The sequence below is a fragment of the Muscardinus avellanarius genome (genome assembly GCF_963383645.1).
Source record: "Muscardinus avellanarius genome assembly, chromosome: 8".
Lineage (NCBI taxonomy): Eukaryota > Metazoa > Chordata > Mammalia > Rodentia > Gliridae > Muscardinus > Muscardinus avellanarius.
Window position 1 is genome coordinate 52,175,716 of NC_137794.1, and position 27,193 is coordinate 52,202,908.

A 27,193-nucleotide genomic window follows, 5' to 3' on the forward strand; every position below is an offset into this window, starting at 1 on the left:
AAATAAACAAAAAACTTCTTTAAAAATTGGGCAGTGGTAGATCATGTGCCTATCACATATAAAGTCTTGGGATTGATCATTATTTGCACAAGAAAGAAAAAAAAGAGGGGATGCCAAAAGATCTAAGTAGACATTTCTCAAAATAATACAAATGGTCAGCAGGTAGATGACAAAATTCTTAATATCAGTAATCATCAGGGAAATGCAGATCCAAACCACAATGAGATTTCATCTCACCCTAATAAAAATGACTAATATGATTAAATACTTTATAAAGATAACAAGTACTGGCAAGGATGTAGAAAAATGGCAACCCTTGCACTGTTGGTGGGAATACAGCTAGTCCAGCAATTATGGAAAACTATGAAGGTTCTACTCCAAATTAAAAACAGAACAACCATATGATTCATCAATCTTATTACCAAAGGAAATAAATGAATTCAGCATGTCAAAAAGACATCTGAACTCACATGTTTATTGCAGCACTATTTATAGAAGCCAAGAAATGGAAACAACCTAAGTATCCCTAAATTTATGAAAGAATAAAGATAATGTAGTATAGATGCACCATGGAATACTATTCAACCATAAAAAACAATGAAATTCTATCATTTTGCAACATGAATTGAACCAAGAATCATTGTGTTAAGTGAGGGAAGATAAAACACAGAAAGGCATGCACCACATAGTCTCATTAATATGTGGAATCTTAAAATATTTATCACGGAAATTGAAGCATCATGGTGCTTGCAAGAGAGAGTAATATAGAAAGAAGGACAGGGAAATTGGTATTCCATTACAATTCGGTGGAAGCAAGAAGCTCTGGTGTGCTATTGCACTGTAGGGTGACAATAGACAATAATGTACTGCATGTTTCAAGAAGTCAGAAGAAGCCAGGCGTGATGACCCATGCTTGTAATCCCAGTATTTGGGAGGCTGAGATGGGAGGATCGCAATTCAGTTACTTAGGCCCTCTGCAACTCAGTGAGACCTCCTTTCGAAATAAAGAATAAAGCCTGGGGTGGTGGCGCACGCTTGTAACCCCGAGCTTGGGAGGCGGAGACAGGAGGATTGCGCAAGTTCAAAGCCAGCTGTACTGGCTTAAGGGACCCTGTTTCCAAATAAAAATATAAAAAAAAAAAAATCTGGGAGTGTAGCCCGGAGGTAGAAGGGCTTCCAGGAATCCCAGTACACCCGAGAGACAAGAGAGAGAGAGAGAGAGAGAGAGAGAGAGAGAGAGAGAGAGAGAGAGAGAGAGAGAGAGAGAGAGGGAGAGAATGAGAATGAATATGAATGAAGAGTAGGCCAGGGGGTGTGGTTTGGAGGTCAAATGCTCCTGGGTTCCATCCCCAGGCCCACCCCCCCACACACACACACACAAAAGTCAGAAGAAAGGATTTTGAATGATTTTACTATAAAGAAATGATAAATATTTGGAGTTAAATGTTTGATTTAAACATTACAAACATATACATGTATCAAAATATCACATCCTAGCTGGGCGTGGTGGAAAACTCTTGTAATCCCTGCACTTGGGAGGCAGAGACTGGAGGATCACGCAGGATCCAAGCCAGCCTCACTGGCTTAAGAGACCCTGTTTCCAATTAAAAAAGAAAAAAAAAAAGTATAAAATAGGACTGGAGTGTAGCCTGGAGGAGAAGGGTTTCCAGGAATCCCAGCACCAAAAAAAAAAAAAAAAAAAAAAAAAAAAAGTTACATTCCAATTAATATATGTAATTTTTTTTTATTGGTGCACTGTATTCATGCATCATAATGGGATACAAACTTTTGTAGACATACATGCACACATCGCCCAGTCAGCCCCCACCCGATCCCCACCCCATTCTCTCCCCATCCCTCCCTCCCATGCTTGGCTTAGTGGTTGACATCTAGTATTATAGCAATTTATCCAGAATTAAAAATGATAATCTCACATAACAGTTTCATTTGTCTGATACCAAGCTTTTGATGACTTAAAGATAACATTTCAATATTTCTTTTTACTTTCTTTCTTACCAGAGAATATTTTTTTCTATTTTTTTAGGTGAAACTATCATATATTTATATATTTATTTTTCAGAAAAAAAATCTATCCTAATATGGAATATGGACTCTAGATACCCAAAACGATCTTGAAAAAGAACAAAGCTAGAAGATATATATATATTTTCTGATTTCAAACCATATAAAGCTACAATAATTGAAACAGTGTAGTACTATTCTAAAGGCAGATATATAAACCATTGGAGTTAAATAAAAGCCTAGAGCTAAATTCTTCCCTATATTGTCAAGTTATTTTTGACAAGGTTTCCACGAACATTTGGTGGTGGAAAAAATAATCTTTTAACTAAATATTGTTGAAACATAATAATTACATGGAAAAGAATAAAGTTGGACCCTTACCTAATCCCATATACAAATATTAACTCAAAATAGATAAAAGACCTAAATATAAATCTTAAGACTATAAACTTTTAGGAGAAAATCTGGGTCATAAAACCTCACAACATTGAAATTGGCAGTGATTTCTTGGATATGATTTCAATGGCACAGGCAACAGAAGAGTATACAAACTCCCTAAAAAATAAAAAAAAATATTGTATATCCAAAGACAATGTAAACAGAGTTAACAGTTACTAATAGAATGGGATAAAATATTTCCAAATGCTATATCTGAAGGTATATTAATATTCCAACTAGAAATCCTAAAAATTAACAACAATAAAGGCAAACAATACCATTTAGAGATAGGTAAAAGACTAACATAAGTAATGAATCTCCACAAATAACCAATCTTAGTTGACTGTTGGATAGAAACTCTTGTTTCTCTGGTTCTGGTGTGTGTTACCTATTTCTTCTTTGTAGTTAATCTCTTTGAGTATTTTCTCTAGTGCTGGTTTTGAAGACATAAATTCCTTCAGTTTCTGTTTGTCATGGAAGCTTCTTATTTCTCCATCGAATTTGATAGAAAGTTTTGCTGGGTAGGAAATTTTTGGCTGGAAGTTGTTTTCTTTCAGAGTTTGGAATATGTTACTCCAAGCCCTTCTGGCTCTCATGACTTGGTTTGGGAAGTCTGGAGTGATTCTAATTGGTTTGCCTCTGAATGTCACTTGGCCCTTTGTTTTTGTTGCCTTTAAGATTCTCTGCTTGGCTTCCACATTGGTCATTTTGACAATTATGTGGCGTGGGGATCCTCTTCTCCGATCCTGTCTAAAGGGAGTTCTATAAGTTTCCTGGACCTGTGTATCAACCTCTTGCTCTATGTTTGGAAAATTTTCTGCTATTACTTCCTTGAAGAGATTGTTGATCCCTTTGGTTTCACTTTCTTTTCCCTCCTCTATTCCAATTATTCTTAGGTTAGCTCTCTTAAAATGGGCCCATATTTCTTCAATATCAGATTCCTGCTGTCGGATATTTTTTCCTAGATTAGAAACTATGCGTTCATTTTTGGATTGCTCATCTTCTAAGAGCGAGATTCTGTTCTCCATGTGGTCTAATCGGTTGTTTGTGCTTTGAATTGAGGCCTTTACTTCCTTAATTGCATCCTTTATCTCTTTTTGGCTCTCTCTGAGTTCTTTTCGAAGCACCTCTATTATTTCTACAGTTATTTTCCTGATTTGATCTTCTAGAAATCTCTGATTTTCTGTTTTATCGGGTTCTGATGTTGTGGGGTTGTGGGCATTCATTGCTCCAGTATTATTCCTCTTTCCCATGATTTCGGAAGTTTGTGCCTTCTCTGGGTTCTTCCCTTGGGTCACTATGACTTCACTTAAGGTGTTCTGGATCTCGAGTCAGTAGTATCTCAGACCCAACTACTCCTTTACTGGGTTTTATCACAGAGTCTCTGACCCAGAGAGTTGATAGAGGCTGCTTTAGACTGTGGGGGGTGCCAGGTTGCACGTTCTCCTATGGTGTAATATCTCTGCCACCGCCACTCCCCCACTGGGTCAAGTCCCAGGGAGTACAGTACTGGGATTTCTCCTCTGTGGCCCGCAATTTGACTCAGTGTTCTTGAGTACGCAGATGTAGCCGTACTGGATTCGGTAAATTCTCTGCTGCTGCCGCCGGTGGCAATATGGCGCCGTTGCTACGCCCTCAGCCGTGTGGCTGGTGTATTTCTTCTTGGTTTTTATTTCCACCCTGAATCCCTGCGGTGTGTGCTGAGCTCAGCCACTGGGAGCTTTAGATTTTACCTGCGGCGTGAAATCCTGCCTGGCTGTTCCGCAGCGGCTCACCTTGGCTTGCTGTAGCCGTCTGGTGAATTTGCCGCTGCCGCCGCCGCCGGCAGTATGGAGATGCTGCCGCATCCTTGGGCTTGAGGCCGGTGTATCTCCTCTGTGGCTCTGAGCTCTGTTCTCAGTCAGCTTTCTCTCTGGAGCCTGGTGATTTTTTTGTTTCTCTGGTGATGGTGTTTTCTGGCTATGAAAGGCGCTCATTTTGTGGTAATGGAGATTGGTTGTTAGCGGGGCTCTTAAGCCCCACTTTTCTCGGTCGCCATCTTCCCGGAAGTCTAATTTTTGTTTTAATATATCAGTTTGAGTTAAAAAATTTAAAAGCCTAGATAAACAAAAAAGTATGATTTTTTTTAATGAAATTGCCTAACTACTGAATTTAACTATCCTGACTTTTCTCCATCCTTGTTTATGGGTAAAATAATAAATAGCTTTATTTTAAAATAGCCACCTATTTCTCATTTTCTTTTTACCCTTGTAACAAATAAGATCCTCCATTGCCCTGCATATATTTTGAAGGTGTTCTTTGTAAGATCACTGTAACTGTTTAATGGATAGAGCTAGTGATAGTTTTCAGTCCTTATCTCCCTTGACTTCCTCATGTCATTGTTACCTAGTCTTACATGAAATACTACTACCCTGCCTTAGCCTCAGCTAAGTAGCTCCATCCTGTCTGTCCTCTTTTATTTCCTTTAATTCCTCAAGCTCTTATAGAAATTTCTTTAAAATATTTCATATATAAAATTCATAAATATATCAGACAGCTGTGTTTGTGCCTCAGGTATCTAAATTTAGTCATATTTAGTCAGCTAGTCATATTTATTTGGTTTGACTCTGTTTGGAGTCAGTCTTCTTTAATTTGTCTTTAAATTATCTCCGCAGTTCTTCTCCTGCTTTATTATTATTATTATTGTTACCATTATTTTTACACTTTATTATTATTTACATGTGCCTTCTTGGAAATTCTTACCTGTACTTTTGATTTTGCATGGATTTCTACTTCTGAGTCTTCGCCTGAATTCAAAACCCGTGGGTCTTACATAGCTCCATACGAATCTCCTACATGCACCATACAGACAGACAGACAGCTCAGTACTCAGTTTAGTTTTATGCTTCAGTGAATTTCAGCAACACAACAGGTATTTTATCTCGGAAGAAAAGCAATCCAGACTGTGTTCTTTACTCAAAGCTCTAAAGCCAGCAAGGTGTGTTACACATGTTTGTTTTCCCTACTACTCAAGAGGCTGAGTCAGGAGAATGGCAAGTTTGAGGCCAGCACAGGCAACTTAGCGAGACCCTTTCACTAAAATACAAAGAACAAAAACCAAACCAAACAACGACAACAACAACCCATAGCCTTCTCAGTGGGTGTCATTGTATACATACATGAGCTCTCTCTAGCATGGCTGTCTGCATCACACCCTTTAAAAAGAGAAGTTGCGGCTGTCTTACACATTATATCCTAGATCAATTAGAACTCGGTATTGTGCTTTGAATAAGTCTCTTTTCAAAGTGAGGAGCTTATGATCACAAAATAACTCTGTCAATGTTGTGAAAGAGGAAGCATATGAATATTTACATCTATTAGAATTACCTTCTTTTAGTTAGCTTTTAATGGAGTAAATCTTCAAGCTTCTGATAGAAACTGTGAAAGCAGTGCCATGATGCTTGATTCACACCATAGATCTCACTCATGCATTCAGTTGGTGTTTATTGAATGTTTACCATATTAGAAAATATTACGGGTGATAGGAATATGAAAGTAATCTCTATGAAATTGATGTCTGTTGAGTAAGACAGTCATTTATAAATTTATCACTAAAATTTTAAAATATACTCATGGTATGCCTATAAGTTATTAGATCCTAGAAATATATAACATCAGTTATCTGACATAATTTGAGAATGAACATGGAAGAGTTTAATGAACTGAAAAATTGATAATTAATTGGCATCAACCAGGAAAAATATGTGTATGTGTGTGTCCATGTGTTTGTGCCTATGTTTGCATTTTTGTATGTGTATGTGTATGCAGGTGGGCATGTTTCAAGAAGAAATGATATATTCAAAGGTTGTGTGACAAGAGAACAACTAACATATCTGTATTCTTTCCTTTACTTTGAATTCTTAAAAAAAATTCTATGAATTCAGGTCTTGTAAGTACTGTGAGGAAAAACAGTTTTGTGCTCAAATAAGTCAAAATTCATGTTAACCTCTTCCTTTTAATTTGAGATCCACAAGACATTATAGCCAGCTAAATCTTGAAAATTTATGGAATAATGACTCTTAGCTTTGTTTAATCAACCATGCTCAATTGTCCCAAACTTATTTTACAAGAAAACTGTGTTCTTTTCCTGCAGTAACACTCACTCACCTAGAGTAAAATTAATGTTCTCAACAAACAAAGAAACAAAAACAAACCAAACAACCCTCTAGACAACATTATTTGAGAATTCATTGATTGCCTGACTCTTCAGGCCAAAACTGTGACTGAGTGGGTTTAAACAACAGAGAAAGCAGTTAGATTTGTAGCTGTCTGTCCTGTCACACAAAACTCAAGTCTTTGGTGAGACCCTCAATAACTTGTCATTTCAGTATAAATTAACTCTAGATCTGCTATTCCCAAAACACACATGCAAGCCTATTCCCTCCTGCCTTAGCCAGAAATGTCTAGTTTATACCAAGGGCTAGCAACAGTTTTCTGAAAGGAACAGATAGTAAATATTTTGGCCTTCTGGGTCATGTGAGCACTGTTACAACCACTCACCTCTGCTATGGTATTGTGAAAGTAGCCGTGGATAATAGGTAGATAGGTCCTATGAGAATATGCATAGCTACATTCCAATAAAAGTGCATTTACACAAATGGGTATCCTACTTCCAAGTCACAGTTGGACAACTGTGGGTCCAGAGCATTTTAGAAAGTCTATTCTATTTTTTGAATTATATTTTAAATAATATTCTATTTTTGTTATATTTTCAGTTTTTAATGCTAGAGATTGAACCCAGGGGTATTCTATTTCCAATCTATACCCCCAGTCCTATTTTCCTTTCTTTCTTTCTTTCTTTCTTTCTTTCTTTCTTTCTTTCTTTCTTTCTTTCTTTCTTTCTTTCTCTCTTTCTTTCTTCTTAAGTGTCTGTTAGCCTTACTACATTGCTAAGGCTGGCCTGAAGTCTGTAATCTTCCTTTTTCAGCCTCCTAAATATTGGCTTACAGTCATGGACCACCATGCGCAACTCATCCCTTTATTCTATATTGCTATTTTGAATCTCAAATATAGATTCCTACTACAGTCATATCTTTCTTATGAATTATATATCATCATGTGACAAATAGTCACTTCCTTTCTAAAGGATAAGTGATGCTATGTGAGGGATGACACATGGGTTTGGTTTGATCAGGGAGCCTCCGAGTTGCTCAGATAGCTCCAAGATTCCCTTTTTGTGTGTGTGTCTATGAGAGATTCAACTTTGTGTCACAATGTGGTTGGATAAATAGATAATACTAATGTTAGATGATCCTCATTGGCCTTTCAAGAATAGGTCTTAGTGAGTTGACTTAAGCCACAATTTCACAATGGCCTTATATTTTCTTCAATGTTCTGGCTGTGGAATCTAGAGCTGGGATTGCCTCCTACCTCAATGGAGATCACTCGAAGTCAAAACAAAACAAGAAACTTCACCAAAACAAAGATCTACAGATATATCTATATGTAAATCAGCCTCACTAGCTTGGCATCCTTAAACTCTAGAAATAATTCTTATGCAGAAACTACTGAGATGCCTATCTGGGATGTATCTGAGGGAGGAACTTTAATTTCCTGAGTATTCACAGTTAGTCAGAGGTTGATATGTTTCCAGGATTGTACGTTTTCACTGGCTCAACTCTCACCTCCATGCTGTGGCAAGAGCCTTAGCTAAATTCTGACCTGAAGGCAGTGAACTCACTGGCTAAGGTCGACCATGGGATATCCATTCATAAAGCAGATGCCACCTTCTGCCAAACTTCCTCATGGATCTCAGCTTTCTTCCACATGGAATCCTCTAACATTTGCTCTGTAATTGTAGCTATCATGATACCTGCTCTAGAGAACTAGAGGCCTTAGTCCTGGCCTCTCCGCATTTCATCTGGGGGTCCTTTGTGCAGCCTTGTTTCCAGAACCAGTTTTTATGTATGTTTGTCTTTCCAATTGCTATGACAGAGCCCCACTAATCAATGATACATGACTGGGTCCTGGTTTACCAGTGAGGCAGTAGCTCTGCTTTCATGCTTAGCCATTCCAATGCTTTGGTCTGATTGTCTCTGTTGACTGCTTGAACTATCTGTGTTTTACTTTGACTCCCTATTCAAAGAACACATGATTATCTAGAATAATTGCCATCTGATACAGGTCACCACTTTTCATTAGTGTTCAGATTAAACATGGGTCTCCTGTCCACTTGAAGTGGTTTTCTTGAAAGCACATGATAGGACTTGGCTAGTCATAAAGACCAGCCTGAAGCTGCCTTTCTAAGAGGGAAGCACTACTTAGCAGTGTTACTGGCTGATTTTTGAAGTCTTTGAAACCTGATCAATGAGGGTGTAGGTACTGGGTAAAGTTACAGATAGAATACTTAAAGACTTGAGAAGCAACGAAATTTTAAGAAAGAAATTGTTACATTTAATGGGTGATATTTACTTGAGTGATTCAAAATTTGACATTGTGAAAGCAATCTTCTTTGATATTCTTTTTCCTTCTGTTTCCTTTCATCCTTATTTTAGGGTTCTTCTTCTCAACTTAACTCAATTTACCTAAAAACATTATTTTCATCACTTAACCACACTCTTCCTTATGGCCTGCTCTGCAAATTTGCTAAACTATTTGTTATTACCTGGATTAATCATGTTTAGATTCTGTTCCCAGAAAACTAGAACAAATGACAAGGATGAAATGAGTATCAATCAATGAATTTTTTTCACTAAAAGTTAGATATGAAATTTGTTGTTATGCTAAGTCCTTGTTAGCAAAGGGAAATGAAAAAAAATGATCTCTGCCCTCAAGGAATTTAAAATTTTAATTTTTCCATTCATTATTATTTAACTACTACTAGTTTGGGGCCAAAATTTTAAATTTATCTTTCTAAAGTTATTATTTTGTAGAAATTTGTATTTGTACCTTACAGGTTTATTGGTATAATGACATTAACATGGGGAATATGAATTATTGATAAAGATGGAAACATTACAGGCAAATGGCCATAGCTCTTCAGGCAGATTCCCTGAGATTCTATGATCTTATGGTTAGTTATTAACATCCCATTACTGGATAGAGAAACATTGGATACAAATTTGGTCTATATTTTGCTATTTGCAATAAGAATTAATGTGGTTGCTTATGATTATGCATTCAGTTTTTTTCCTTATATGTCATATTATTTAATTACTTTGGTCACTTTTATCTTCATCATAATTTTTAAATATATGATAAAATATCTATAAAATAATTACATATAGCAAATATAAAATTGAAAAATACATAAAAATTTCTAAAGAAAATAATCTGTTATTTTTCCTTTTACAAATGTCTCCCAAACAAACATTTAATATTTGACCTAAGCACTTGGTCAAGACCCACCAGGATATTGGTGAACCTGAAAGATGAACAGAGACCTGATATTAATGCCATTTCAATGCAATGAGAAAAAAATGACTGATTTAACATTCTTGAGATTAATGACTGTTTTCTTGGTGTTAAAAGACCATCAGTGAGCATTTGCATTTTAATTTTTTAGCACTTAATATATTAAGCAATAAAGCTGTAGACTTAAATAAAATATATTTTAAAAATACATGAGACTCTAAAATTTAACCTACTTGAACACTATTATAAACTTTTTGAAATGTCTCTCTGATGATACCACATAAATCGTTAAAAGCAAAAAGTAAATAAAAGATAAACAGGTGATGTGGAAATGACAATACATTCTCAAACTGAGTCTATGTCTCATGAGCATTACATAAAGTCAGGGAGTCTTGGTAATTAACTTTTACGTGTCAGGAGCATATCACTTCAACTCCTAGACCCTATATTTTAACTTCATAAACAATTCACTTGTGTTTAAGTTAGTACTTAATAGAACAACCAAAATAATACAGGAGGGTCTGTCCTTATTTTTCCTACATGATGTGAATTTTACATTATTATTAAATGATGCAAGTGAACTTGGCATAATTAAATGTGTGCTAATAACAGTGGTCTTATTAATGTTGGTTTCGTTAATTTAGTCTTTCTTTCCTTCTTTCACTAATTTGAAGCATCCTCTTTTAGTACCTGAGAACATCTCCAGAGCTTGCAAACTTTTCTTTTGTTAGTTTTCACAGTTTAAAACTAGCTGTGACACCTAACATTCAAATGTAATTACTTCGAGGTTTATGGGTATTGTAAGCCAGACTTCCAGTAGTTTAGAAAGTGATGTGATCTCTAACCTTTAGTGGCCCCAAGAGACATCCAGGTAGGTGTGAAGATACGTACCAACATATTACTCACCACATACTCTGCTGGTCTGTTTTTCAGAATCCTTTTTCTCTGCCTTGGACTTTAGAGTTTGTAATTTTGTACTCTCACTTGATTTTTTAGAGAAGCATCTCTCATAGCCTCCCAGCACCAAGGTGGTATTCTTATTTAAAGCTTAGCTCATGTAATATATACTTGGATCATTAAACTGAAGGACTTGTACAGTCATGATTTTAATGAAGCATGTTTGAATAATTATGCTAATTTACAAAGCACTAGAATCAAATCAAGTGATCAAAGTTTTCATGATTGCTATCCTGTGTTTCTAACCCCCCTCTGCTACCCTCACAATTTGCTGCATGGATCCTTTCTCAGGAATGTGTTTGGAAATAGGTGCTAATCAATGCTGAGCATTAGAAGCAGCGTTACGAGGAGCGCAAGGCAATTGATGTCACACCTTTAGAGTGGACTGTATGTGACTGTGCAGGTAATATTGTTCTGCCACCCTCTTGTCTAAATACTGCCTACAATCAATACTGCATTCTGCCTTGACAGAAAGCTGAATTTTTATCTGTTAAATGTGTGAGCTTGGGGCAGTGATGTGTCTGAAGTGGTTTAAATCTGAAATGTGATGTGCTGCAAAGAGAGTTGATTGACATCTTTGTTTATTGAAAAGTATTACATGAACAACAAAACACAGGCAGAGGCAGAACACTGCACTGCAAAACGCAGCTGTGTTGTTTTTCAATCCTATGTGCTCTGCCCCTTTGAAGCTTGTCTGATGTAATAAAGCCAGAGGATATAAAACAAACAAGAATCTTCTTGATTCAACACTCAAAAATTTAGACAAGGATGGCTTATTTATTTATTTATTTTGCTTGGGATAAAATCTTTTCCACAGTATTCTCCCTGCCCTGACATTCTATAGGGATGCTTATTTCTATGAAACTGTTTCATTTTAAAATTGCCCTCTCTTGTTTATAAACTCAAGTGGAAATTCAGAATTATTTAATAAGAAAACAAATGGAAGAGGGTTAAATATTTTTATGTATCCTCTCTAAATGAGAAAAGGACATTAATGACACTAATCTTAAGGCACTAAACATGCAGAATAAGAAATTAAGTTCCCTTTAAATTTTATGTTAGAATAATTATCCCCCTCAATGCAATTTGCCCATGTTTTATTAAAGCTTTATTATGTCAAGGTAAATAGAGGTTAATGCTGCTGTTACTTCTTCCAATGAAGTATTATCTTTAATCTTGCTTTAATAAAATAGTGGTAAATTGCACAGTAGGGGTAATCACCATGGGCTAATTTAGAGAGTTGTAAAATCCTTTACCAAGTATATACTGTAGTTAAAAATAGAAGTAGTTTTAACAAAACACAAATTGCAATGCAACTTGGAGGAAGTTAAGAATATTGCTATTCATAATTTTAATTACTTAAGTAGATTTTTATTGAGTACCTACTATGTGTAAAACATTGTTCTGACTGCAGAAAGGGTGTGGAAGAATATAAATGTTGACATTCTTCTTAAAGGAGCTTGTGATTAATTATTATGGCAAATAATTAAGAACAAATAACTAATGACTATGAAGCTCACCAGACAGAGTGCTGAATATCTCTGCCATGAATCATCAGAAAAGAGAAAGGTCACTTCAGGCTAGGGATAGAAAAGGGTTCAATCTGAACTGAATCATGAAGGAGGGTGCACAGTGGGGCAGGTGGCAGTGGAATGTGAAGGATATTTTAGGTAGAGAAATGGATAAGAGCAAAGGAGTAGGTCTAAGATAATAGATGTTCAATTAATACAGTCTTGCCTAGTTCATTAGAGCTGAAAGTACAGTCAGAGATTGCTGGAACAATCCAGGTGAAAATTAGAAGAGAGCTCGCACCACTGCCAGTAGACTGCCTAGACTGATTATTTTTAGAAGAAAAAAGAGTTTCATTGTATACACACACATATACATAAGCATATATATCACATATTACTGAATCAATATATTAAAACATCATTAAACAAATGCAAAATTTTAAAAAGTAAAGGATTTCTAAGTAGAAATCCCGTTGTTTTCATTTCTCCTTCATTAGATCTTCTTGTGTTCTTTGGAGACCATCGCCATAATAGCAGCCGTAAAAATATAAAATAATCAGAATATTAAAGATAAAAAAAGAATTACAAACTTAAAATATGAGAGTTGTTTGAGAGAGAAGTCATGAAAACTCTTAAGACTTTGGAACTGGGATGAGAAAAATAAACATCATTAATAGAAAGACATATAAAAGAGAGGAGTAGAAATTTTAAACTCCATTTAGAATGTATTGAGCTAGTTTCCAGCAGGACAACAGTATAAAAGGTAGCAAATAATTAGAAATTAACACATGAAGAATATATATATATATATATATATATATATATATTGCTTTCTAATGTTAGTTTCATGCATGTAATATACAACGTATTACATACACGTATACATGTGCATTGCATACATGAAACAATTAAAATCAGCATTCTTAAAAGCACTGAACTATCCAAAACATATGTTAAAGTAAAATGAGTATTTATTTATTTCAACTCACCAAAGAAAACAATTAGATAAGAACTTTTGGAATCATTGATTGTGTGATGTTGAGTTGAAGACTTTACATCAAGCCAGGCATGGTGGCGCACGCTTGTAATCCCAGCATTCGGGAGGCTGAGACAGGAGGATCGTGGTTCGCTGACAGCCTCAGCTACTTAGTGAGGCCCTCTGCAACTCAGTGAGACCTGGTTTCAAAATAAAGAATAAAAAATAGGGCAGGGGGTGTGGCTCAGAGGTCAAATGCCCCTGGGTTCCATCCCCAGTCCCGCAAAAAAAAAAAAAAAAGACTTTATATCATATTCATCAAATAAATAAACGATGCACTAAATTAGTTTCAAACTCTCACTTAGGTTGGAATTCAGTTCCATGATTTTAAGCCTCATGTCTGTTCTTAGTAGTCAAAATCAGTTGAGAGTTTATAGTTTTGCTTCTCTACTTTTCCTTTTGTCATTTTAAATGAACCATGATTCAGTGAAAAGGAAGAAAGAATTCACTAGTGTTATGATTTGAATATGGAATACTCCCAGAGTCTTTAAAGACAAAAGTCCCGATGCTGTCTTTATTTTTCTTTGTTAAAAAACCATCATAGATCTTTAAGGCCACATATATTCAGAGTGGAGTTTTGGGGAAGGGGTTGGATGCCAGGGACTCTGGCCTATTCAGTGGGTTAATCCTCTGTAGTTTGAATGGACTACTGGGAAGTAGTAAGGAAGTAAGCCAGTGGTGTTGTGGAAGGTGTATCTTCTCTCTGCCCCCTCCTTCCCTGTCTCTCACTCACTCTCTGGGTTTCCTGGCTGGCAAGAGGTGAGCACCTTTTTTTGGCCACATTCTTATGCCATGATAGTCTTATGTCATGATGTCCTGTTGGACCCAGAGCACTGGATCCTGCTGACCATAAACTGAAACCTCTAGTTTCATAAGATAAAATCATTTGTTTTCTCTCTCCAAGTTGTTCTTGTAGGCATTTTGGTCACAGTAATGAAAAGCCAGCACATGTTCTTTGACAAATCATGTTTTGAGGGTGGGGTATAAAGTGGAATGGAAGGCATATATAAGCAATAAGAACAATATACAAAATATGTCCCCTCTACTTTCTTTACAGACACTCTAGCCTGGACCAATTTTGTCTTATTTTTTCATTAAAAAAAAAAAGCACACAACAACAACAACCTCATAGGCCTTTAAGGCTACATCTAGAATAGTCTAGTTTGCTTCAAGTTAGTCCTTTCTCCCAACTCTAAGATTATTATTGCCCTTAACTCTTTGGGCTTTCTCTGAAGCATAGCAGAGGTTACTGGTATGGTCAGAAGTTTCAAAAACTCATAAAATGCTCACTTTTTCTTATAAACAAGCCTGAATAAAGATTGCTAATGTCGCAACCCTGCTTCTTTGGTGCACTCTCATGCTGCTGAATAACAAGTCTGATTGCAAGAACTCAGGCCCTGAAAATTTAAATAACACTGGGATCTACTTTGCCTTTTTGATGTCAGAGAGAGAGAGAGAGAGAGAGAGAGAGAGAGAGAGAGAGAGCGAGAGAGCGAGCAAGCACACAAGTGAGCTCTTTCAGCAAGGTCTCTGTATAGTCAGTCACAGAAAGGGAAAGATTTAAGTAGTCCTTACAGGGACTTAGAAAATTATTGTAGAATTATTCAAAAATGAGCACAAAGGTTAGAGAAAATCAAATGTAAATGATGTTCCCCTTTAATTTTCCTGTGGGTTGTATTCTAAAGCAAACAACTGTACATTGGGTGACTTTTGTGGATGATGAGCTGTTTCCTTCTGTCTTTCAAAAGACTCTGTGACAGTAAGGGGCATATAAAGCTCTGAGTGAAGATCTGAAGCTGTTATTAAAATGGAAATATTCAAAGCAGGCAGGAGTCTGTGAGAGTCTGTTCTGGTGACACATTAATGTATTTGAAAGGATATTAAAGCTTAACATAGAGGGAAAGTAGTTTTAATAGCAAAATGTAAAGCTGCTTAACAGAATTATACCTAGAACTCTGCGTGTTAGGTCTAAAACACCTCTCTTGTTACTCAGAGTAAAGCTATATGTTGAGCTGAGTGCTTTTACAATTAGGCACAGTTTTCTTGTTGAAGTTTTAGTGTTCTTAAGGGCAAACATTTTGTTCTGGTTAGAGATTTTGCAAAGTCAATTAATAGTATTTTCCTACTGTGGTTGAGACTTGAAGCTGTATTGTGTTTTACTCTGTTTGAGTTGGTGTTTAAAAGTTACTTTCTACAATAAAAGACATTGCCTTCTTTTACACAGATGATGGGGCCTAGTGTGCCTGTCACATCTTGGAGGTAAAATTGGAGAGGCACAGTGAAAAATTAAGCTAGTATTAAGAAAGAGCATATACTTGTTTGCAAAGGAGAATTGACTCCAGTTGTATGTAACATAGTAGGATCCATTTAATAAATAGTTCTTCTCATAAAGCAACTCAAATCAAACAGGGACAAAGCCAATGTTGTGATCTCTTTATAGCCTACCTGAGTCCTTGTTAGGTTGTAGTCATGACTGTTTTTTTAAAATCACTGTGTAATAAAGCATAGTTTCATTATTTACATTCTTCAAGATACCACCAAATTAAATATTCCAGAGTATACCATAAAGTTTAAATGGCAGAAATACACTAAAAATACACCTCTAGTTTTACATTAAGATACTAAATTGTTAGAATAAAAATTAAAGTGGTTTCTTTAGAGTTGACAGTTCACCTGAGAAAATGAAATTCATGCTGCAATGTAAAAAGATTTAAAATATCATTTGAAATACAAAATATAAAAAGAAAATCAAAATTTAAAAAATACAAAATAAAAGAGGAGTTAGAGCTAGAAAATTTGTAATATTTGAGCTATTCATAATATCTAATCAGAATCCTTTTACTTTTTTACAATTATATAAATTACAATATCATTTTGGAATATAATACAAAAGTTTAAAACATAATGAAGTGTATATGACTATATTTCAGATCACTTAAGTCTGGTTATTACACTGTGATTACTGCAGGGCGAAGCTCTGGTTTATTTGTAGAATGAATATCATGTACACAAGATTATTTTATAAAATATAGTATAGCCAATTTTTTTCAGCTTGTTAATTTATTATTTAAGACTTAGAGTAAGATATTTTCTTATGGTCAAATCAAGAAAAAAATTTTAAGGATGTTTCTTTTTGAACTAGAGAATGAAATTTATTGATAATCATTATTATAATATTAACTTGCATTTATCCTCATTAGGACTTTTACCTATTTTAATTCTAGATATATTTAATTCAATGATGTTTTTGTTGACTTCATTTTATAAAAGTAGTATAGAAAAATAAGTTCCTGTGTTTAACAATCACACAGAAATGATGCACATTCTATTATTCCATTTGATTCATACAACTTTATAATTCTGACTTAAAATTTTAAACTTCAAAATATGAATAATAGTAATTATGTGCTAGGATTGTAGTACGGATTAAATGGAATAGTAAAAAAATTTAATTTAGAGTAAATTTTATTATTACTTTATAAAACATACTCTTATAAATCATGATATTTTCATTTTGTTACAAAAGGAAAAAACCCTCTAAAATAAGCAAGATCAGCTGGGTGTGTGGTGCACAACAAGACCATGCTCTTTGATTACAAAGTAATTGAATTAGTAATTAGCAAACATAAAACTCCAACACTCCAAAACACTTGGAAGTTAAAAATCAAAGCTTCAAATAATTTATAATGAATATTTCAATGTACGTATACCTGAATCACTTTAAAAATACTATACATCAGCATTTTAGGTTCTGGGTAAAAGGGCAGAATAGAATATCCTCTGTGCACATCTGTGAGTGAGAAGCAGTGTCAGCATAATAAAGAAGAAACTAGATTCCAAAGAGAGAAGAAATTCTCTGAGAATCAAAAAAGAAGGGGCTAGGAAGGCTGGAAAAGCAAGAAGCTTGTGACTTTATACACTTGGAAGCCCCTGACAAGGCCGGTTAGACCCAGAAGTCCCTGAGAAAGTTACAAACAACCCTGAGAACTGGAAGCTATCCTTTGGGTGGTGTCTGTTTATCAGACAACAGATCACGCAAAAGATGAACCTCTTTCGGCACTAGCAAGAGAGTGATCTCCTCAACTTGCTTGGTTGCCCTTGACAGTGCAGTCAGGATGAAGAACACCCTAAATCGCCTTGTGACTATTGGAGATCATCCTCATGTATCTCCCACCCCCCAGCACGAACGGCCCCTACAAAAGAACAGTCCTGAACTTCCAAAAGTTTCTCTCTCTTACATTCTCACTTGAGTATATATTTCCTATTTTCCTAAAAACACTTCTACCTATGTCTCTTGAAAAAAAAAAAAGAAAAGAAAAAAGATAAAGAAAAAAGAAAAAGCATGAAATAATAAGGCAGTTCGGAGAAAAGCACAAAACAGATGAAACAGTTCACAATGCCACCCCTGGCTTCCTCTGGGGAAGAAGACTTGATGCTCACAGTACAAGGTAATCCTGGATTGTGCAGATATCTCCAAAGATGAACAATTAGCAACACTCTTAGACACGCAAGAAACCTATGTTTACTGTAGGCTTTATATCCGGCATGGATATTTGGGCTAAAAGTGATTTCTCTTGCATGGCAGGCTTGCTTTAGACAAGAAAGCCATTTCAACATTCACCATACCTCTGAGAACTCTAACGAGAAGCCATCTTGAGAGGGGACCTATATCTGAGGCTGGAATACTCTGGGGATTAAAAATTATGGAACAATCACAACTCAGGGTCCCTGGAAATTCGCTGTTATGGTGACTTGGAGGGAGACAGCCGTAAGAGACAGTCAAGGAGAGGGGAACGTCCAGCTGCAAATCCTCTGAGAAGTTGAATCCGCAGGGAGATGTGATTGTGTGAGTGATGGTTGGTGGCTACACCCTCTGTGGTGAGCAGTGAGACCCACTGCATGTGGCTTACTAAAGGAATTGGGTCTGAAAGTGTTGAGACACCAGCATATTGCTTTGTTCCATCTAGTACAGAACTTAGAGGTCCCTTTGCTTCCCTGACTCTCTAATGCATTTGGGAATATGCCTCAGCGTGGATGTTTGCCACAGCCCTGTGTGCACAGCCTGGGGTGCCTCTGGAGTGAGTGGCCATCTACCCACCCCACACCCATAAAGCTAGTTGGAGCTAGCAGGGGCTCCAGGTGCAAAACCCAAACAAAAGCCAAAACCAAAGAAAAACAAAAACTTCTAGAGTGAATGCAGTCCTTCCACAGCCAACAAACCATTAACTAGTGCAGCCTACAGAAAACATGGGGCAGAGCTGGGTCTACATATAACATCAACCCGTTTGGTGAGAGCAGAGAGGAATTACAGTGCAAACCAACAGCATCACTACCTTCCCCACCATACAGTGTGGATTCCAGTATTAGGAGAACTGAAAGGAGGCTCTTCTAGTCCAAGCACCTTGGCTAGGAGAAATTTTTTTTCTTTTTCTTTTTCTTTCTTTTCTTCCCCCTCCTTACTTTTATCTAATTTTATTTTGACCTTTTCACCCTGTTTCTCAATTTATTTGGTTAACTTATCTTATTACTTTCTTTGCTCCCTTTTTCCACCCTAGATTTTTATTATTTCAATATTATCATTTAATGTGAATTAATTTTCTTAATTGGTATATTGTCATACATCTTAATGGCAGACAAGATGCTAGAGGCATCCATATACACATCATTCACTCATTTAGCCCTTCCCCAATTCCCACTTCATTCCCTTCCCCTCCATCCTTTGGCTTAGTGATTGACTTTGATATGTTTGTGAATGTTCATCATGTACTTCAGGGAATCGCCCCCCCCCCCCCATTTTCCTTAGCTAGGCCTACTTATTTGCTCATCTATGGCTTCTTCTTTTTCATCTTTTATAACTATGGCTTTGTAGTGTAGTTTGAAATCAGGTGTCATGATTCCTCCTGCATAGTTCTTGTTGCTGAGAACTACTTTGGCTATTCTGGTTGGTTTGTTTGTTGTTCTAAATGAATTTAAGGACCGATTTTTCTATGTCTATGAGGAATGAACTTGGTAATTTAATGGGTATTGCATTGAATCTCTAGATAACTTTTGGAAGAATGGCCATTTTGATGATATGTTTTGTTTTTTTTTTAATTTGGAAACAGGGTCTCTTAATTCAGCACGGCTGGCTTCGAACCTGTGTGATCCTCCTGTCTCCGCCTCCCAACATTTTGATGATATTTATACTGCCTTTCCAAGAACATAGAAGATCTTCTGTCTCCTAAGATCTTAGATTTCTTTTTTAAATGTTTCATAATTTTATTTGGCAAGGTCTTTTAGCTTCATTATTAGGTTTATTTCTAAGTATTTTATTTTCTGTGGAATAGCCTGACTGGAAGTGTTTTCTGGACTTCTTTTTCAGTGGATTTATGGTTGGCATACAGGAAAGCTTCTGATTTTCTTTAAGATTTATTTTTGTGTTCAGACACTTTGCTGATTTTTTTTTTATCAGTTCTATAGACATTTTGGTTAAGTTTTTTGAATCTTTTAAGTATAGTATCGTTTTTTTTTTTTGCAAATAGTGATAATTTTAGTTCTTCTTTTCCTATTTGTGTGCCATTGATTTCTTTCTCTTGCCTTATTGCTCTGGCTAGAGTCTCAAGTACTATATTGAAAAATTGTGGTGATAATGTACATTTTTGCCTTGTTCCTGTTTTTAGTTAGTTAGTTAGTTAGTTTGTTTGGGTGGTACTGGGATTCCTGGAAGTCCTTCTACCTCCGGGCTACACTCCCAGACCTATTTTATATTTTTGAAACAGGGTCTCTTAAGCCAGCACGATCCTCCTGTCTCTGCCTCCCAAGCGCGGGGGATTACAAGTGTGCGCCACCACACCTGGCTTTGTTCCTGTTTTTATAGGAAATTCTTACAGTTTTTCTCCATTTAATATGATGTTTTCTGTGGGCCTATTGTATATTGCTGTTATGATTTTGAGATATGTTCCTCTATTCTGATTCTCTGCAGTGCTTTTAATCATAAATGGTTGTTAGACTTGTGTTTTTAACATTTGAGTTTATTCTACTTTTTGCCCCTTTCTTTTCTATTGTTATTGATTACATAGTTGTTGGTTTTGAAATTTATTATATTTCTATTCCTGTTTTGTATTTTGTTGTTATTGAGGTTTTTTTTTTTTCTCCTTTCTGAGTAGTACTAAAGATCAATTCCTCAAGAATAGGCTGCTGACAAAGTAGGCCCTACACAAAGTGAGAGCAATATGGATCCCAAAAGCTTTATATGTCTCTCAATATAGAAACACAAGAAATATGAAAAAAGAAAGAAATGTGACTACTTGAATGGTTCATAACTCTTCAGTTGTATCCAAAGATATAGAAATTAATAAAATGCTAGAGAAAGAGTTCAAAAGAATAATTTTTTAAAAAATGATCAGTGATTACAAAGGAGATAAAATAAATAGGTGAATGAACTAAGGAAGACAATGCAGAATGTAAAGTAGCAATTTAATAAGAGATAAATGATTCTGGAAAAGAATGAAATAGAAATCTTGGAAATAAAATCTTGATAAATGAAATAAAACATTTAATTGAGGACCTCACCAATAGACTAGATCGAGTGGAAGAAGAATACCAGGGTTTGAAGATAAGGTTGAAAAATTATCATATTCAGACAATAAAATAGAAAAAATAAAGCTGGAAGTGCTGGGACACGCTTGTAATTCCAGTACTTGGAAGGGTTAAGACAGGAGGATCGCTAGTCCAAGGCCTTCATTAACTTAGTAAGTCCCTCAGCAATTTTGTGAGATCTTGTTTCAAAATAAAAAATAAAACAGAGTCAGGGTATAACACATAGTTAAAATGCCCTGGTTTCAATAACTGCAAATAGGTAAGTAAGTAAGTAAATAAATAAATAAACATCAGAAACAAAAAAATAAAAAAAATCTATGGAATACAAGTAAGAGAAATAAAACCTATGAATAATTGGTTTAGATGAAGGAGCCAAAACATAAGCTAAAGCATTAAAGGCACAGAAAATTTCTTCGGTGGAAAAGATCGCAGAAAAGTCCTAAAATCTTGGAAAGGATATGGACATCCAAGTACATGAGGCATCTAGAAATCCAGACAAGAGCAGAAAAGAACCCTCATATCACATCATAGTTAAAATACAAAACTACTGAGCCAAGAAAAAATATTGAAAGCTTTAAATTCTCAAGATACAAGTGCCAAGTCACTTCTATAAACAAACCACAGAAAACCAGCAGATTTCTCAAACTCCAGAGGCCAAGAGGGAGTGGAATTATATACTTCATACCCATAAAGAAAATAATAATTTTACCATATCTAGCACAATTATTATTCAGAATTAAAGGTGAATTAAAATTTTTTCCAAGATAATCATAAATAAAAGGAATTAATGACCACTGAATCAGCAATATATAAGATACTTTAAGGAATTCTATACAGGAAAGAGGAATAAAAATAATCATAAAATCATGAGAAAGAATACCTTTTACTAAAGAAATATATAAGCAAATGAAAATTAGGGAAGACTCAAATATCACAAATTCACTAAACCATCAAAATTCTGCAATGAATTAGGGAGAAGGAAATGAGCATAGATCATTCAAAACAGAAGAAAAACAACAAAATGACAGGAACTAGTACTAACTTTAAATTATAAGTCTATTAAAACTTAGAACTGTCAAATAAATTCAGCAAGATACAAAATAAGAAAATGAATAGTTTTCCTATACATCAAAACTGAACAGGAAGACAATTTCATTCACAAAAACCTCAAAAATTTTAATAAATAAAGATAAATTAAGGAAGTGGAAAACCTCTATGATAAAAAAAAAAGGCTGAATATATTGAAGGACACACTAGCTGGTGGAAAAATATCCATGCTTATACATTGGGAGAATTAATGTTGTGAAAAGAAGTTAATACTTTGTTTAATGCAATCTTCATTAAAATATCAATTACATTTCTTATAGAAATGGAAAAACTTCCTAAAATTTGTATGAAAGCACAAAAGACCTCAAATAGCCAAAGCAATTCTAAGCAAAAAGAACAACATAGGGGACATCACATTATCTTATCTCAAACTATTCTCCAGAGTCAATATTATACAATTGCATGTATTGGTGCAAAAATAGACAAGTAGATAAATGAAACAGAATATAAAAAATAAAGCCATATATCTACAATCATCTGATTCTCAACAAAATAGCCAAAAACACACTTTGAAGAAAATTCAGCCTCTTCATCCAGTGGTGCTGGCTACACTGGTCATCTGCATGTAAAAGAATGAAACTAGATCCCTTTGTCTCAGCTCATACAAAAGGCAAATCAAAATGGACCAAAGAACTCAAAAAATATACCTGAAACTTTCAAGCCACCAGAAGAAGATAAGAAAACACCTGAAGATACTGGTTATAGGCAACTATTTCCTGATTAGGACTCTAATATCTAACAAAATAAAAACAAGAATTTACAAACAGTATTACATGATGTTAAAAACTTTTCATCAAAGGACACAATCAATAAGGTGGAGAGAAAATCTCCACTTTATTGGGAGAATGGGAGAAAAGTTTTGGTATCTATTCATCTGACAGAGGATTAATATTCAGAATATATAATAAACTCAAAAAGTTGAACACCAAAAACAAAATAGCAACCCAATGAAAAAATGGGCCAGGCATGGCAGTAAACACTGGTAATTCCATTACTTGGGAGGCTGAGACAGAAGGATTGCAGGTTTGCAGCCAGCCTCAACTACTAATGAGGCCCTCCACAACTTAGTGAAACCCTGTTTCAAAATAAAGAATGAAAAATAGAGCTGGGGGTAGAGCTCAGAGGTAGACTGCCCCTGAGTTCAATACCCAGTACCCAACATGAATAAATAAATAAATAAATAAATAATTTAAATGAGCAAAAATTTGAATAGATCCTTCTAAAAAGTAGTTAACCTATAAATATGTAAAAAATGCTCAACATTTTAGCCATCCAAGAAAAACATCGAGATTAATACTAAAAAATAGAACTACATATGATCTGAGGAAAGAAGGGAAGGAGAAGGCACTATGGAGGGTGGATGCAAAGTATATGCATGTATGAAAATAAAACTCATAATAAAAGTAAAGAAATCACTGGTATTGACACAATAGGTTTTAATTACTCTTGTTTATCTGTTAGTAAATAAACTTAAAAACCATAAAGAGTACAGCCCAAGGGAAAAAAATGGAGATTCAGCTAAAATGGAAATTATACAGAACCGCACTGCTCTAAATGCTTACATTAGAAATGAGAAGGGTCTAGATTTCCAGTATGTAAAAGCTGAAGAGAAATTAGGAAGCAAGAGGAGATTCAGATGAGAGAGAAGGGAGACCAATAGTACCATGGAATGGGGCTGGGGGAGGGAAAAAGAGAACTGAGAAAAGAAACAGATAAAATAGTACCCGGCGGAATAGTTTCACTGCTATAGAAACCCTCCATGCCCCACCTGTTCATTCCTCCCTCCCCACTACTCCTGGCAAACAGGACTCTTTCCAGACTCTTTCCAATCTTTCTACAGTGTCAGATACATAGAATGGAATGGTGTGTTGACTTTCCCAATTGGCACCTTTTGTGGTTTCTTCTTGTCTTTTCATGGCCTAATAACTCATTTCATTTAACTACCAGGCGATATTTCCTCATGTGGATTGTACTACCATTTACTTATTCATCCACTGAATGACATCTTGGTTGTTTTAAAACTTTGACAATTATAAATAGAGCTTCTGTCAATATATCTGTGCATGTTTTACTTAGATATAAGTTTTCAACTTCTTTGGGAAAATGCTAAGGAATTTAGTTGGTGGATTGTATGGTATGATTAGGTTTAATTACTTAAGAAACTTTGAGCCATTTTTCAAAGCGACAGTAAGTCTTGCATTCCCAGCAGCAGTGACTGGGAGCTCCTGTGGGTTCTCATCCCTCAGATTTTGGTCAGTGTTTTGGATTCTGGCGGTTCTAGTAGGCTGTACTGGTAGCTCATTGTGCTTTATTTTATTTCCTTAATAACAGCATGTGGGGATTTTTTATATGTTTGTTTATCACTTATATATCTTTAGTGAAGTATCTGTTCAGGTCTTTCCCTTTTTAAATTTATTTTTAGGCTGGGCACGGTGGCACACGCTTGCAATCCCAGCATTCGGGAGGCTGGGACAGGAGGATCGTGGTTCGTGGACAGCCTCAGCTACTTAGGCCTTCTACAAGTCAGTGAGACCCTGTTTCAAAATAAAGAATAAATAATAGGGCAGGGGGTGTAGCTCAGAGGTCGAATGCCCCTGGGTTCCATCCTTAGACCTGCAAAAAAAATTATTTTTAACCAATATATGAAAACATACAAATTGTACTATTACTGGAGTACCATCTAATCTTTTAATATATCATGCATATATGGTGTAATATTTTGGTACTAGGGACTGAACCCAGAGGGATTTTTCTAAATGAGTCTATTTTTTTAAAAAATAAAGTCTTGCTAAATTGCTGATGCTGGCCTTAACCTGGCAATCCTCCTGCCTCAGCCTCCCAAGTACTGAAATTACTGTCATTCACCATTTCACCCAGTCTTATATACTGTTTAAATCTGGTTAGACATATCTAACTTATCAAATATTGATTATTTATTCATGGTGAAAACGTTTTTTATATAGTAATTTTGTTATCTACAGCCACACTACTGTGCAATAGAACACCAGAACTTCTTACTCATCTCTGCTCGTAACTTTAACATTTTTTATTGGTGCATTGCAGTCATACATCTTAATGGAGTACAAGGTGGTAGAGGCATATATGCACACATCACTCATTTAGCCCTTACCCAGTTCCCACCCCACTCCCTCCTTCTCCTTCCCCCTCCCTCCTTCTCATGTTTGCCTTAGTAATTTACAAATATATCAAAGTAAATCAGTATACCTGTAACTTATCCCCATTTTTTTAACCTTCTCTCTTCACATCTATTCCTTCTACCTAATTTCCCTAGACTTAAGATAATACAGTACAGATCTTTCTGTTCCTGGTTTATTTCACTTAACAAAATGATCTTTACTTTCATCCTTCTTGTTGCAAATGACAGGATTATATTTTTATGGCTGAATAGTATTCCATGTTCACATTTAATTATTCTTTATCAGTTAATTAACATTCAATTAGTTCTTTAATTTTTTTAACCAAAGTTTTATAGGTTTCTTCAAATGGTTGGACTTTTATCTAAGTATTTCCTTCTTTTGGTGCTAACATTAATGATATTGTGTTTTTAGCTTCAAATTACATTTGTTTATTATTGATATTTTAGAAAGCATTTGACTTTTGTATATTAACCTTGTTTCCTTCAACCCTACTAAAATCTCTATTTTTAAGAGTTTTTGGTGACTCAAATTTTCTACATAGACAATTATGTTTGCAAAGACAGTTTAATTTTTTTTCTTTCCAAGTTGTATACCATTTTTCTTTTCTTATCTCATTAGCTACATTGAAGAATAGTGAGGAGCATTCTTGGTTTTTTTTTTTTTTTTGGCAATACTAGGAATAGAACCCAGGGGCGTTCTACCTCACAGCTACACCCCTAGTCCTATTTTTTAGTCTTTTTATTTTTTGAAACAGGGTCTCATTGAGTTGCGAAGGGCCTAGCTAAGTAGCTGAGGCTGTCCACGAACCGCGATCCTCCCATCTTAGCTGGAATTATAAGCATGCACCACCATGCCTGTCCCATTCTTGTTTGTTTATTTATTTATTTATTTATTTTTAAATGTTCTATATCTTGTTGAAAAGATTCCCTCTCCTTTTTTATTTTTGCTGAATCTGTGGAGTTTTTTTTTTTATTTGAGTTTCAGATATTTTGCTGCCCTCCTAAAATTTTGTCAGTACATGTACTTTTTTATTTAGAAGAATTAAGTATTATTAGATTTTTACTAAACTCTACTTATTTTTTTTTCATTACTGGGCATGGGGCCCTCTGAGTGACACCCTCAGCCCTATATTTTATTATTTATTTTGAAACAGAGTCTCACTAAGTCGCAGAGGGCCTCACTAAGTAGCTGAGTCTGTCTGTAAACTGTGAACCTTCTGTCTCAGCCTCCCAAGTACTGTGATTACAAGCATGCGCCACCATTCCTGGTTTACCTAAGTAAACATTTAAAAAAGTCTATTTATGCTTTTATTAAACTGTTAAACTGATTTTTTATTCAACATCTTGAATCTAACACTTCCTTAGAATATACTAAGATAAGACAGACAGGCGAGACCATTTCCTTATGTCTACTGAGTTCCTTCAGATTTCACCATGGCTCTGTTCATGCTGCAGGAGGCACTATTTTTAATTTTTGTCAGGAGAGAGATATCACAAATAATCTCTCTTCTATATTTCGTCTACTTAGTAGCCAATCTAATTTTGGTCATTTTTTAGTGAAACTGCCAATCTGGACCTTGGTGATAAGCCCCTCATCCTCCTCCTCCTCCTCCTCCTCCTTCTCTTTTTTCTTTTATAAGGCTAAAATATATTTGCAGGAAACAAGTTTTACAGAATGCCCTATTTCAGGAAGTAAATTGATGTGTTTGTTTCTATCACAAATCATATTATGGCACATGTACTGTTTTATATTAAAAACTTAATTTCACAAAACTTTTTATAACTTGTTCATTTAAATAATTTATCCCTTCAATTTTTTTGTTTGTTTGTTTTGGTGGTACTGGGGTTCCTGGAAACCCTTCTACCTTCAGGCTACACTCCCAGACACCTATTTTTTTTTATATTTTTTAAATTTGGAAACAGGGTCTCTTAAGCCAGCGCAGCTGGCTTCGAACCTACGCGATCTCTGCCTCCCAAGCACGGGGATTACAAGCG